Source organism: Staurois parvus, unplaced genomic scaffold (assembly GCF_062004578.1).
Source record: "Staurois parvus isolate SC_StPar_1 unplaced genomic scaffold, SC_StPar_1.0 ptg000031l, whole genome shotgun sequence".
NCBI lineage: Eukaryota > Metazoa > Chordata > Amphibia > Anura > Ranidae > Staurois > Staurois parvus.
This window is the reverse complement of record NW_028317827.1, coordinates 7202539-7213067: the sequence shown is the minus strand read 5'-3', so window position 1 is coordinate 7213067 and position 10529 is coordinate 7202539. Positions and strand designations below refer to the sequence as shown.

Sequence of the window (10529 nt, the reverse complement as noted above, 5' to 3'; positions counted from 1 at the left end):
GGCAGAGAGGCCTTCAGCAAGACTTGGTATATTCAGCCAAGGAGTGTTCTGACCTGGTAGACTGAGAAAGCAAACTCTCAAAATCTGTGAGCCATATAGTTAAGATAATGGTGGGTATGTTAAGGGGGATAATGTCAGAGCTGGGAATACTCCAACCAGGTTCTAGCAGGGTGATGACAGGTCACCAGCAACTGCAAGAAGAGAGGCAAGGTACCTCTCTCTAAGGTATGGCCAAGCAACAGCTTATCTTCCCTTTTCCAGATAAGAAACCGGAAGAGATTTGGGAGGAATGCAGGATTCTGGAAAAGAGGTGAGATATGCTTATTTTAAACTATTTTTTCTGAAGTCATCAGGCTGGTCACATTGTTATTATTATACAGGATTTATATAGAGCCAGCAGTTTGCTCAGCGCTTTACAATATAACAGGAGACAATACAGCAACAATACAGTTCAATACAAGAGGGTTACGAGCAGGGGCGGACTGACCATTTGGAAACTCGGGCACTGCCCGAGGGCCCGGGGTCCGTAGGGGGCCCCATGAGATGCCCCTGGTACCTTTTTCATAGACTTTTTTGAGTTTGGGCAAGGACATAGGGGCCCCATGATCCCCAATTGCCCGGGGGCCCCATGAGTTGTCAGTCCGCCCCAGGTTAGGAGGGTCCTGCTCCTTGGAGCTTATGGAGTTGGTCTTCTACTTCTTTAGTTTTCTCTCGGCAGTAGACAGTCCATGATGATGTTGTATAACAACCAAACAGACGGCAGTTTATTGCAGTCAAATACACCTAAGAAGAATTCTGATTGGTTGCTATGTTTAGTGCACTTAGCTTTTTTGCTGTTGACTTAAAAGAATCCATTAGTATTTTCTGTGTTACAAATAAAGACCCTTTCTGAGAATAGATTAATCATGATCTAGTTGCTGTCAGCTGCCCTCCATTTAATTTATGTTTTGAATGTTAAACCAAAATGCAGAATTCTTACGTGACTTCGTCCAGGAAATTATCAACTGAAATCTATATGCACTGCGGTGCAAGAGGTATGCACGGTGCAAACAAGTAAAGGCTAGGCAAATATAGTAACTGTTTTACTAGAAATAGATCTGACTCCTGAGACACAGAAATATTTACACTCTCAACAGAAAAAAATCTAAAGCACCAGCCATATGGGAGGACAGAAAGTTATAGAGGGCACCTCTATCTAAACTGTTCAAGGTGAGAGGGGGTTATGTGTATAAGTTCAAATTTACCTTTGCTCTTCCAAGGTGTATCATTGAGAAGTTCTGTCTCCTCTCCTCTTAGAAAATTAAATCTGGAGTGACAGATCTTGGCTTGGCGATTGGGATTCGGGCACAGATCATTAGATTCTGGAGGCTTGGGGCATGTCACATGTGTCCGCATATCAACAAGTCCCGGATTTTTCCCAGACAGCCTTGTGGTAGATTGATGGGGCAGAAAAGGTGGGTAAGTAAGATTCTTCTTTAACATGAACTTGTTACAATGCCCAATAATAGGCAGAGGCAAGTAGTTTGGGCCAGAGTTGAATGACAACCAGGACACTACCTTCATTTTGGCATTGGCATGTACTTAATGAGTAACTCTACTTTTGTTAAGCTTTATTTATTTATTTCTGGTACTTATATAGCGCCGTCAATTTACTCAGCACTTTACATATATATTGTACATTCACATCAGTCCCTAACCCTAAAGGAGTGTACAATCTAAGGTCCCTAACTTACATTCATTCATACACATACTAGGGCCAATTGAGACAGGATCCAATTAACCTACCAGCATGTCTTTGAAGTGTGGGAGGAAACTGGAGTACCTTGAGGAAACCCATGCAGGCACAGGGAGAACATGCAAACTCCAGGCAGGAGGTGCCGTGGTTGGGATTTGAACCAATGACCCTAGTACTACCAAGTGGAAGGGCTAACCATTTAGCCACTGTGATAGCCCGTATGGAAGAAAAATATAATTGAAATATATTTTAAAAATATTCTTCCCAAATATATTGACATATATTTGAAATACTACAATTTTGGCCATATTCAATATATTTCAATAAATATATATAAATATATTTACTGTATGTTGAAATGCATTTTTTTTTACAAAATACATTTTCAAATATACTGTATGTCTTTAAAAATATAAATCTACATCTTTGGAATGCATTTACAAATATATGTAAAAATATATGTTAAAATTACTTTTTTATATGTTAAAAAAAATCTGAAGAATATATTTTAAATATATTTTAACAAATATTTTTCATATATTTTGTGATAAAAACGCATTTCAACATATGGTATATATATATATATATATATATATATACACACATATACACATTTACATATATATACACATATACATATATTTTTATATATATATATATATTTTTTTTTTTTTCTTAAATATATTGAATATGGCCAAAATTGTAGTATTTCAAATATATGTCAATATATTTGGGAAGAATATTTTTAAAATATATTTCAAATATATTTTTCTTCTATGTGGGAAAAAATATTCCCGTTTGGGTGATCTTTGTGATCTATTGCAAGGATTTTACATTATTACAAGTTGAAAAAAGACACTACTCTTTCAACCAATAAAAAAAAACACATTTTAACCAATTTTGTTGCTGATCCCTTTGTTAGTCTCTTTCCTGTGCACAGTGATTCTCAATGAGGGTGACTAATTAATTTTAATCAGCTAGGGCAGTTTAAACGTTTTAATGAGGAAAGTTGCAGTGTCTGCATCCCTTTTGAAGTGAATAACCCTTACGGAATACCTCTCCAAAACTAACATTTTTGTTGCAGAGGATGCCTAAAATTTACTTCTTGCAGAGTTCTTCATCCAAGCAGGAAATTAAATTCTTGGAGGCATTCTGGATTTTACAGAAAATAACAGCACAGTAGATTAAAAAGGAAAAGTAATTCTTAATAGCATTACATTACAATATGGCCTGTGCAACAATTCTATATGCTACTGTAGTCCATTTTTGAGGGGGTATGACAAATGACCCTCCCAAACAGATATTGCATAAACCTGTAGGTAAATAAGAGAGCCAAAAACTTTGCTAAGTGTAAGAGTGGGTTTGCTAATTTAGCACTACCCACACAGGAGCCGCTGAATAATATGGGTCCTCTCTTCTTTGTCTCGACCTTTCAAAGGGCCTCAGCCCCTCTGATACAAAGTGTAACAGCAAGTAAGCACAGTGAAGCATGGAAAAACATTCCTATTACCCAATAATAGTGCTATAACAAAAGCAGGCACCAAACCAGTTAGCAAAGGTAATCTTAATGCATTATCACTCAATAACGTTGATAACCAAGCAAATACAAATAAATTGACAATTGTGGTAGCTCCTGAAGTGCAACAGTGAGCAGCATCAAAGCTTGATCTATCAAATTGCTGGGACTAAACCGCCAGTATGCACTAATAGCGGCTATGCTAACCCCAAAACTGGCTGGGTAGGCACTGTCCGTAGATATTAAGGGAAAGGAAGAAGGGAATAAAGAGGACTTGCTGGATGGGTTTATGGGAGGGGCAGTCTTTTATGTTAATCTTCTGCTGGCCATTGTTGGGGCCCATTAAAAAGCATTGGTGCACTTTGTAAAGGTTCATAAGTCCTGTTCTGTGTTTGATGTTTCAGGCTATGATTCTCAACATTCCATAGGCTTTCCAAGCTATAGTTCTCCTTCTGCTGGCTGGAGGGGATAGGGCAACACAACATCCAACAAAGCAATAAAAAGTTAAAGTAAAACTGACTGTAAAGAAAAAATATCTCCCGCTCTATGGCTGCAAATGCTGAAAGAATGCTGGTTTTCCAGCAGGACTGTTCGACAGAAGCCAGTCTAACGATTGAACAGCCAGCTTCTGTTGAACACACAGGGGTATCGCATACAGAAAGGTGAAGTGGACATATTTCTATATGTGTATGCCCAGCTTTAGCCTCCACCTAGAGGTCTCCCTCTTAACACGTTTACTCAACTCAAGGCTTAGTCATAGACTCAACTCAAGGCTTAGTCGTAGACTCAACTCAAGGCTTAGTCGTAGACTCAACTCAAGGCTTAGTCGTAGACTCAACTCAAGGCTTAGTCGTAGACTCAACTCAAGGCTTAGTCGTAGACTCAACTCAAGGCTTAGTCGTAGACTCAACTCAAGGCTTAGTCGTAGACTCAACTCAAGGCTTAGTCGTAGACTCAACTCAAGGCTTAGTCATAGACTCAACTCAAGGCTTAGTCGTAGAGACGATGTATGAGATGAAGCCTTGAGTGGGGAAACAACTTAGATTGGGAGGTCTCTGGGCAGGGACTGAGGCCAAGGTCGTTGCTGGAATAAAACCTTAAAGTGGTTCTAAAGTATCAAGGTATTTTACCTTCATGCATTCTATGCATGAAGGTAGAAAACCTTCTGTGTGCAGCAGTGCGATCCATCAATGTCCAGGAGAGTCTCGGTTTGCTGGGGACTGTCCCTCCTCATTGACTGAGACAGCAGCAGGAGCTATTGGCTACCGCTGCTGTCAATCACAGTCAGTGAGCCAATGAGGAGAGTGAGGGGGCAGAGTTGAGCCACAGCTCCATGTATGAATGAACACACAGAGCAGCAGCACGGGAGTGCGCCTGCTCTGGTGCCCCCATAGCAAGCTTCTTGCTCTGGAGGCACCTGACAGGAGGAAGGGGCCAAGAGCACTGGAAGAGGACCCCAGAAAAGGAGGATCTAGGCTTCTCTGTGCAAAACCACTGCACAGATCAGGTAAGTATAACATGTTTGTTATTTAAAAAAAAACTGAGCCTTTACTATCACTTTAATATTGGATACATCATTGGCTTGTGGCTGTCTTGTCTTTTCTTTGCAGATAATTCTGTTTCAGTTGTTCCAATCTCATGCCCCCATCATTTAATTCCTATATCTCAAAGGTATAGATACCCACACTTAAGAACCTCTGTCCTTAATTTGTTTTCATAGACAAATCTGATTTAGATTTAGATTTATTCATGGATTCAAAACAGGATGGATGGACAAATTTTAACTGCCAGTTTAGGTATTCTGGCAGCATATTCTAGTACAGTGACTGCACCGCTGTTTGGCCCATAATTTTCTACCTGGAAATAATTTGATTGTTGATCTGGTTGGTGTTGACAGGGGTAACCTATGGCAGCTTTTAGTGTAAGGCTGCTTTCACACTGATCCGTTTTTCTTCCGCTTTTGTTCTAAAAAAGTGGAAGAAAAATGTGTGCCCATGTATTCCTATGGAACTCCTCACACTGATCTATTGTGGGTCCGGAGCATTTTTCAAAGTCCTATTGCTGCATTTTTGGTGCAAGTTTAGTGCGGTTTTTGAGTCACATGTCATCTCTTAGATTGTAAGCTCCTTTATATTGTAAAGCGCTGAGCAAACTGTTGGCGCTATATAAATCCTGTATAATAATAGTAATAATAATTTGAAATCTTATATTGTAAGCTTCAACGAGCCGGGCCCTCTGTTTCCCCTTGTACCAAATTGTATTGTAACTGTAATGTCTACCTTTATATTGTAAAGCGCTACGCAAACTGTTGGTGCTATATAAATCCTGTATAATAATAATAATAATAATAATAAAAAACACACCGCACACGAGGTAAAAGCATGGCAAAACGCATATGCATTTTTGCCTCGGATTAGTGTAAAAGTAGCTTAAAGCCAGGAATACATGGTAATAAAATCGTACCAAATATTTTGTTGAATGATCGACCGATTTTCTCTTCATCGATGAGCAGGATGTTATAACCGATAACGATATTGTGAATGAAAAATTCCAGTTGGACAACAGTGAAAAATGTTGTTGTTTCGCATGCGAACGACCGATTTTCTATGCGGTGGTATGACGGTCGTCCGAAAAAAATCTATCAAGCGCTATCAGGCATGAGCGGAAACAGAAGATGACCCGGATATTGATGTCCAAGGATCCATAAATCCAATTTATTCCAATTATGTCCAAAAGTCCAAGGATCCATAAATCGAATTTAATCCAATGAATTCCAAGGATTTATGTCCAATCGCTCATTCTGGGTGGCAGGGCGTTGAACGTTCGTTCTGGGCAGAAGGATGTGGCTGCAAGGTCACACGCACACTGCATCACTTCCACTTGTACGGAAGACGTGAACACTACGTATTGTTCGATGAATGATTTTTTTAGATTTAACTTGAGCCACGATTTCGACCAACGAACGAATCGTTGGATAACCGATCGGTCGATTTTCTTACCGTGTATTCCTGCCATAACTCTCTGCAAGCTTTCAAAACATTTTGGCCTGCCTGGCCAAGCAAAGGACTCCGGGAATAGAATGTGGCAATGCCCAAAGTAAATAAATACACTCAGTATGTTGAGTGATAAATTTTGCAGAAGCATACTGTAATGCACCTGCTTTGTATTTTAAACAGGATTCCACCGCTGCGGCCTTGTCATATTATTTGCTAAATCATATTTTAGAATGCAGCGTAACCGCTCTTGTCACCGGCCAAATGTATAGTGCTAGATAAAATTTTACATGGACTTAAAATGTAAGAGGTCATGGCTGGCGCGTTTGATTTTTGCATTCACACAACATAACCCTGGCTGATTGTAGAACCAACAGAGCTGCCTCCAAACACACTTCCAGAAATACACGCCTTGTGATGCTCTAAATCTTCCATGCAGACAATTGGAATCTTGCATAAATTATGCACAAGTGGAACTAAAGCCAGTTATGGTAATGACTGCAATAATGAATATGCAACAAATAAAGCAATAGGGACCAGAAAATTGATTTATTGCTTTCCGTCTGAATCTGCCACAACAGGTAAAAAGAAGTCTGCTGTTTCAATTATAGGTATTTATAGCAGAACGTCAGGCTAATAACTAAATTCACAGCTGAGATACATATATGTGAGAAGTCTTACTTGCCAAAAGATTTGTAATTATGTCCAATCAGACTTATGATTACAATGTATCTGCCATAGAGCACTGCAAGATCATTGACCACACTTACTTCCACTACAGTAAGCAATAGGTTGTGGTCGCTGACCCTCCCCCAGACTGTTGATTGGACAATGGAAAACATCATCTTTCTGATTAAATTATGTCTCTATCATTTTTTATTGCCTCCTGTCAGCAAGCTCCCAATGTTAGAATGACAATGTTGTGCAATGTAATCGAACCTGAGCACTAAATCTCCTTTACCAAGTATCAACACCACAGTTACAGATAAGATGGAGATATGTGCAGATGCTTATAGTAGCTATATTTATAAATACATTCAATTTTTTTAACCGCCTTCCCGCCGCCCTATAGTAGAAATACTGCTTTTGGGGCGGCAGGGGTGCACAAAATCACTTATATATATATCGCGCACCCTACCCGCGCCACCATTGGCACCTGTTGATCACTGGGTCCCGCCCAGTGATTCCTCACCAGCACCCGCCAATCACCGCGTGTCTCGGATAGGGGAGAGACCTGTATGTAAACAATATAGATCTCTCCCCTGTCAGCTCCTGCACACTACTTTGTATGGCTCCGCATAGAAGAGCCATACAAAGCAGTGTGCTTACACTGTAACACACACACAGCACACAGTAAAACAGCACACAGTTATTATTATTATTATTATTATTATTATTATACAGGATTTATATAGCGCCAACAGTTTGCTCAGCGCTTTACAATATAAAGTTAACCCTTTGATCGCCCCAGATGTTAACCCCTTCCTTCTCAGTGCCATTACTACAGTGTCAATGCTTTTTATTAGCACTGATCACTGTATTAGTGTCACTGGGGATGTCAGAGACAGTCATTTCCCCTCCCAGAGTCAGAATACCCGCCGCAGTCCAGCAGTCCCGCTATATGTCGCTGATCGCCGCCATTACTAGTATAGAAAAAAAAATTAATCTATACTACCATTTGTAAATGCTATAACTTTCACGTAAACCAATTAATTTACATGTATTGGGATTATTTTTAGCAAAGACATGGAGCAGAATACATTTTGGCCTAAATTTATGATGAAATTTGATTTTTTTAAATGTTTTTACTGGACATGTTTAATAGCAAAAAGTCAAAAATATAGTTTTTTTCTCAAAATTGGTGGTCTTTTTTTTTATAGAGCATAAAAAAAGGATGTAAATTTAATTTGGATGCAGCGTTGCATGACCGTGCAATTGTCAGTAAAAGTAACGCAGCGCCATATCGCAAAAAATGGCCTGATCAGGAATGGGGGTAAATCCTCCTCTGGAGGGCAAGGATAAATAAAGGCATTTTTTTTAGTTTTGGATAGAGTGAAGAGGGATAAGAACATCTGTCAGTTTTTTTTCCCTGTCTTTGCCCTTGTTAGTGAGATTCAGGAACAGTTCACACCAGAATTGCACAGGAATGCGGTTCTTGTGCAATTCCTATGTGTTTCCCGTGCAGTTTTGAAGCCCATTCATTTGCATGGGCTGCAAATCTCATCTGAATGCAAAAAAAGTAGTGCATGCATTGCTTTTGAAAAACACGCCGCACCAAGTTGCATGTTACAGAGTTTGCGATCTGCATTTGGGGTGCCATTAACTAGGGCTTTTTTTTCAGAGTGAACACGGGGGAATTCAGCACTGAATGCCTGAAATAGCAAGGAGTTCTGGGGTGTGCTGGAGGGTCTATTGAATCAAAATGCTGTCTAAGGGGCCTGTTCACAGCAACAGTATTTAACACATGCCCATGTAACTTGAACAAAAGATGCAGGTGCTGCTTTTGCTGCATCATAGTGCGTTTTTGGCCAAAGAACTGGTAAGCTGCAATATATACATTTTTCTATCTTGGGTACACTTTTAGGGCTCATTTATACTTGTAGTTAAGAAGCAGAAAATCCCCACAGTTGAGCCACCTTTTTATTGCCCCTCACCACTCCCCCTTTAGCCGGAAAGGCAGCAGCCAGGCTACCGCACAGCAACCATGTACGTTGCAGGACAGTTGCAGCATGGCTTATTAACTTGAATGGGTTGAATTTGGCAAACAGCAGTGCCAAGTAGTTCACATAAATAGGGTTGCTCTGCAAATGACCCTCAACACGTACAACTCACATGGTTGTGGTGCAGTAGTCCAACAATTAGGGAGGTTACAATGCCTCCTCACCACTTGTCAAATGCTCTCTGAAGAGCAATCTGAATGCAGGTCACCCTTCAGAGAGCAAAGTAAGTGTAAATGAGACCTAAAGCATATATGCGGTTTAAAACTAAAGTTCTAGACTTCAAAAAGGACAAAAATGCCTTCAAATAAATCAAAGTAACCCTGTAAACTCAACTAGCATCCAAGCTGCCCAGCTAGTATGGTGTCAGTACAATGTTTATATCATCTATAAGTTTCTGACATCTAGTAAGGACAGGCACCTATGTAAGGATGGAGACAGATGGTCGCGATCTCTGTAGGATGGCCATTATTTAATATTAATCATGCAGACTACAGACCCCACCCCCATCTCCATCGCTATAAGCATCAATCTAATTTGATTGTTAGAGAGTGGAAGCGAATGTAATTACTGAACCAACTCTGCACTGTTAGGGGGTTTTATTGACTTGGAATGTGATTAGGTAAACGTGCTACAAGTTGTACCAAAAATTACTTTTTACCTTTTATTCGATACATCACAAACATACAAAGTGCACTATCATACATTGCAGAAGCCAAATTCAGGTACTTACATTAGTTGCATTTAATTATTTATTAATAAATACAAGGCTGCAGTAACAATGAAAATAGTTGAAGGGTTCTACAATATAACTAGAGGACTAAAGTAAATATAGGTGGAGGGCTCAAGAGGAAACTTAAGCGGTGAGATCCATAGAAAATTGGATGGAAGTAAAAAGCTCTTCTGTAAAATCTGGTTGGAAAACAAATACCATCTAAAGGATTCTTATGTCTTGGTTGAGACGTCTCTGCAAGAGAGCTTCCAGATTTGCACTGATGCTATTATGAAAGGTCTCTCTTCTGCTGAATTATTTCTTTTTAGGTCACATAGAATGCAAATGGCAGAATAAGAATACCCTGAGGTGGGTACGAACAACTAAAAGTCCCAAGGCCAATGGAGTTTGGTCTGGCGCTATGCCATGGAGTTCCTTCCAAAGCCAGTGGGTGGTGGGTGACTTCTCCACATTAGACCCATTTGAAATACCAGTTTTGGTGGATTTGCACTTTGAATGTTATTACTGGCCTGCAGACCAAATAAATTTTGAGCTAGCAATGTTTTTTTTTTAACAGTAATAATAAAAACTAATAATCCAAAATAATCCTGCGCTCACCAAAAACTATACCATAAATAAAAAATCACACCAAAAATGTGAAACCACAAAAGTACAAAATATATATATAGTGTTGAAGCACACATCTGTCATGTGTTCCCACATCCAAAATACCACAATACTCAAAAAGTGCTGCGCAACCTAAAATAATCAATGAATCAATTCCTCATAGGAAGTCACATTGTTTGAGACGAAACACGACGGTTACGCGACGTCATTACGCTGGAAGTACAGAGTC

General features: G+C 39.6%; 1 long non-coding RNA gene across 1 annotated transcript in view; it reads left to right on the top strand.

The window, feature by feature from the left end:
* Positions 1-1126: 1126 nt before the first annotated feature.
* The window catches only part of LOC149470786 (uncharacterized), a 29710-nt gene continuing 20307 nt past the window's right edge, over positions 1127-10529 (top strand). Inside the window, exons 1-2 of the long non-coding RNA XR_016308003.1 lie at positions 1127-1209; positions 1297-1458. This is a non-coding gene — a long non-coding RNA (uncharacterized LOC149470786). The remainder of the gene's footprint in view (positions 1210-1296; positions 1459-10529) is intronic.